This window comes from Adiantum capillus-veneris, chromosome 3 (genome assembly GCF_014529385.1).
Source record: "Adiantum capillus-veneris isolate H3 chromosome 3, ASM1452938v2, whole genome shotgun sequence".
In the NCBI taxonomy this organism is placed as follows: domain Eukaryota; kingdom Viridiplantae; phylum Streptophyta; class Polypodiopsida; order Polypodiales; family Pteridaceae; genus Adiantum; species Adiantum capillus-veneris.
The window spans coordinates 166,259,338-166,264,944 of record NC_140933.1 but is presented as its reverse complement, the minus strand read 5'-3'; positions in this window follow the sequence as shown (position 1 = coordinate 166,264,944).

Sequence of the window (5,607 nt, the reverse complement as noted above, 5' to 3'; positions counted from 1 at the left end):
AACATCCATCTAGCCAACCTTCCTGTAAGCAATGGTTTTTTGATTAAATAAAGCAAAGCCTGATGATCTACATGAAAGATCACCCTGTTGCACAACAAGTAAAGCCTAAATTTGGTCAAAGCATACACCATGCCCAAAGCTTCCCTCTCAGTCACTGCATAGTTTCTTTCAGCAGAGGTTAACACACGAGAAGCATAATATACACGTCTGAACCATCCCCTGACACCTTCCTGCATCAATACAGCTCCAACAGCCACATCTGAAGCATCCACAAAAACATGGAAAGGTAAATTCCAATCAGGAGCCTGTAAAATAGGAGTAACTAATATCATCTTCTTCAATAGTTGGAAGGATCTCTCCTGAACATCAGACCATACAAAAGGTACATGTTTCTTTGTCAAATGAGTAAGAGGCATGCACACGTTGGCTAAATACGTGATATACCTACTATGCCACTTAACCTGTCCAACAAATCTACCCAACTCCTTAACATTTGTAGGAGCCTTTGCTGCTTGAATTACTTCAACCTTCTTATCATCAATGGACATCCCCTGATGAGATACCACATGACCCAATAGAATACCAGTTTTGTAAGGATTCAGACACATTCTCAACATCCTACACCTTTCAAAGCATAACCTTAAATGGTGCAAATGTAAGTCTTTTTTTCCAAACACCGAAAAATCATCCATAAACACCCTCATGAAATCCTGCAAATAGGGCTCAAAAGTCTTATAAGCTGTGTAATTGAAAGATGGTGGACCATTCTTTAGCCCAAAATTCATGACAGTAGAAGCATAAGCCCCCCATTTTGTTATAAAATTTGTTTTGTGCCTATCTTTCTCAGCCACCTGAATCTGGTTATACCCAGAAAACCCATCCAAAAAACTATACATTTCCTGTCCAGCTAATGCATCCAAAATAGCATCACAAAAAGGCATAGGGAAAGGATCAGTAATAGTTGCTACATTTAATTTCCTATAGTCCACACAAACCCTGATTTTCCCATTCTTTTTGGGAACCACAATAATAGGAGACAACCATGTGACTTCATGGATAGGTTGTATAAACCCAACAGCTAATAACTTGTCAATTTCCTGTTTTACTTGAGCTGCAAAATTAGGGTTCATTATGTACCTTTGTTGAACAATAGGTACTGCATCCTCCTTGAGGTTAATATGATGTTGATGTAGATCAGGATCAATCCCTTTAAGGTCAGAATAATCCCAAGCAAATACATCCTTAAACTCATGTAATAATTGCAACAAGTCCTGCAAAAATTGACCATCCACATGTACACCGACCTTCACCATTTTAGGATCTTCTTCAGTGCCCAAATTAAGCTCCTTCAACTCATCCTGTTCAACTCTCTTGGATTGCCCAAACCTTTTATTGTACAACTTCTCCACCATATCTTTAGCCTCCTGTTCTTCCTGTAGACTTACCTCCTTAGATGTAGAATCCACACTCTGATCCATCATACTTAATACCTCAGCTCCCTGAATTCTTGACCTGAAATAGTGCTTCTTCCCCAAACTCCGATTCTTCATCCTTCTACAATATACCCTCAACATCCACCTCAAACACTGGTACAATTGTAGGGTTAGCCTGCAAGAACGCTTCCTCCTCATCATCCTCAACCTCATCTGGTAAGTTAATCGATTGGGCAAACATGGGTCTCTCCTTGCCTGAAATTTGCTTCCTCCCAAGCATAGGAATAGTAAGAACCTGTTTACCTTTGGTAAGCCTGAACAACCTGATTCTCCCCCCAATCCTGTTTCGCCTTGTCTAATCTAAACCAAGGTCTGCCAAGCAACATCTCATAAGAACTATGCCCTTCTTTCATCCTGAGTACCACAAAGTTCACCAGAAATTGCATACCTAATATTAATACAGAAGTTTGTCTTAAAATTCCAACTGGTTTTACCCTTGTTTGATCAGCCATTTTAACCTGGAAAGGTGCTGATTCTAATTTTCCCAAATTCACAGCAAGATACACAGATTCAGGTAATATGTTCAGTCCAAAGCCTCCATCAAGCAGTACTTCTTCAAACAGTCTTCCTTGAAAAGTCACCTGAATTACTGGTACCACAAAATCAACATCAGAAGGGTGAATAGAGTGAACACCTGGTTCAACAATGGGTTGTGAGGACAATTCAGCTCCTCTTCCCAACAATTTATTCAACAATCTTTCCCTGAAAGCTGGAACCAAACACAGCATCTGATCTAAGGACAATTGTAAGGAGAGTTGATCAGTGATTCAAACCAATCCCTTACTTCACCTAAAACCCGCACCTCCTCCCTGTTAAGAGATGAAGATTCTGCTAACTCTAAAACTCCATTATCCAAAACCTGATGTCTTTGTTCCTTTTCCACCTGTTGATGCACCCTATCTTTGATCTCTTTTTGTTGTTTCCAGTAAATAGGACCCTTGGCCTTGGACCTAGTTACTGCCAAAACCTCAATTCCCTCAAAGCTCAAATCAGAATAATTGTTACCTGCATCTTCATCAGGTATTTTCTCAATAATAACAGAGGAAGCTGGTCCATGTACAGGTGCTGTAAAAATTGGAATGTCAATAATGATAACATTAGCCTGAGCCTGAGGCAGATTCTGAGGAGCTGGTTGTGGTCTTGCCTACTGATTGTCCTGATTATAAGGTACCACAAGTATCCCCCTTTCTTCTCTGTGTTTGACCCATAAGTCACATCGGATTTCTACAAAATGATTAGGATCTCCACAATACACACAAGGCCTGACTCCTTGTGGTCTCCTCTTATTATTATCCTGATTTATGCTTGGTTGTCTGGGAGGTCCCTGAAATGGTGGTCTTCCCCTGAAAGGAGCCACCTGATTTACATCAGCCATAGCCCTACCCCTACCCACATTGGGAGGTGGTTTATTTCTGTGCTTTGGATTATACCAACATTGAGCAGTGGTATGCGCATCCTTTTCACAAATTTCACAAAACCTCTTTTCACTTGGAGCAAGAATAGAATAACCTATACCCTTCAATTTATGCACCAATTCATCTTCAGCATCCTTCTTATCCTTTTTCTTACCACTGCTTGGAGACCCCTTTTTCTTCCTCACTTTACTTTGCTACTGTCACTATCAGATGAAACTTCAGATTGAGAATCCGACTCAGAGTGTTCAGTCAATGTAGAATCACTACTGGAATCGGAACTTCCTACTTCTAGACTTAGTCATGCCCAATCTTTTCTCAACTCTAGATGTAGCTACCACCAAATTGTCAAAACCACCTACAATATCTATACTTGCCACAGCATTGGGCAAAATCTTCCACCAACATTGAACCCTGTTTAATTCTTCTGAGTTTCCTCAGAACATCAGTAGGAGTTTTCTCCTTTCTAAATCTTTGCAAGAAAGAAACTTTCAACTCATCATAAGTTATAAAATGAGCAACACCATATTGGCTAAACCAACTCATAGCCTTACCTTCCAAAGTAGTTGCAAACTGCTATAATTTGATATTATCAGGGAAGATACCCTGATATCCACTAGCCTGCCACCTGGTTTCAAACTGAGCCACATGGCAATCTGCATCCTCCTTAGACCTGCCTTGAGCTTTGCTGATTTGATATGTGGATTAGGGGGTGGTTGAGCCATCTGAATAGGTTGTTGTTGCCTCCTAGGTCTTTGCCCAAGAGCTAACAACAGTGGGTCAAAGCTTAGTTGACGTCTACTTCTATTTGGTCTTCTTGCCAAGAGTAGCGCCCCCAAGAATTGCCTCACTGACCTTTCCTCTAATGCTTCGTCACTACCCTGTCCTTGATTCAGCAATGGAACTTCAGGTGGTGCAGTAGGTGCATTATCATCGCTTAAAGAATCATAATGAAAGGGATCTATATTTCCTGCTTGAGTCTGAGCCCGGGTATAATACACTCTTGACCTTCTCCTACCCCTCTCAGACATGCATCATCTCTGAATAATACACAAAGCATAGTACGACCCTTAGAAACTAAATTACAACCTCAATGTGAGATTTGCAGACATATGAATTCAGAGCTAAGCAGTACTGTGTGTGTAACAAATGTAGGAAAAATCAGAGAGATGATGAGAGAGCGAGAACTCAGACAAACATCAGAAATTGTATATCAAGAAAATGCCCAATACAAGTTCTTCAAAACAAGACTCAGTACAATCTCGTCCTTCCAAAGTTCCCCAATCCCCAATATAAAGTTGCGGCCTGAATTCAGTTATAACTGTTTGATTCTTGGCATACAGTAACAATATCCGAACAGGTTTACAATATCCGACTAGCTACTAACAATCAGACAATACATCCGATATCCGACTACATATCCGACTTTGTATTTACCCTTCAACAGGAAACCTAACCAAGAACCAATAATTTTGTTTAAAGGCTAGAGTTCTTCTGTGCATTTATCAACAGTAGCCTTTTGCCTTTGCTGAGAGATGGATACAACATCCTTAATCTTTTGGAAAGATTCTTGTAGGTCTCAGCTATATTCATCTACAACGAAGATCTTCCCATGTACTTTGAGTAGCAGGGGACTTTTTTATCTTCCCTCAATCACCTCAAAAGGTGCTTTTTTCCGTGGAAGTATGTACAATGTTATTGTAAGCATACTCCACTAAAGGTAAGTACTTCTCCCATTGGTACTTTTGATCTACTTATGTGACATAAGCTTTTAGTAGATCAAGGATTGTTAGGTTAGCTATTTCACTGTGGCCATCCATTTATGGGTGATAGGCCGAAGAGAAGTTTAGCCTTGCACTTATATTCTCAAAGAGACCCTTCCAAAAATTACTGTGGTTATTCTAGGATCTCTATTCGACACTATGGATGTTTGCAGGCCGTGGTACTTGAAGATTTGTGATATAAAGAGGGTTGCCATTTGATGGGCCTTGATAGTCTTCTTGACAGGTATGAAATGCACTTGCTTGCTAAACCTGTCCACTATCGTCCATATTCCTGTATTCCCATGGATAGACTTGGGCAATCCAAAAATAAAATCCATGGATATGATCTCCCATGGTGAATTAGGGACTAACAAAGGTTGAAGCAATCCAGGTTGCTTCCCTCTATCAGACTTCGTCTTTTGGCATACGACACATTTTGAAACATACTCTTGTCTATTTGCTTTCATGGCAGGACAATAGAAGTATGTTTCTATCCCTCTTAGGATAGATTAAATCCCTCTATGCCCCGCATAAGGAGGAGCATGAGATTCATACATTACTTTCTCACATAGTGAGTTAGTAACACGTAGTCTGTTGCCATAGAGAAGAAAACCATCTTGTAAGGTAAATGGTTCTTCCTTCTTTCCTAGTGCAAGGGCTAAAATCGCATCTTTAAAAGCGGTATTGATAGCATACTCATCTATCATAGAAGATAGATCATTGTGAGTCGCTATGGATACCGCATTCACTCTCAGTTGGCTTGAGAGTGCATCGGCTACTTGATTATGCTTGCCAGCAATGTGAGCAATATGAAAATGGAGTTGCGAAAGGAAATTTTCCCACCTCGTTTGTTTGTCGAAGAGCTTGGTCTGTGTCATGAAGTACTTAAGGCTTTGGTGATCCGTTCGCCGAATGAAAGGAGTCCCCAATAAATAGTGC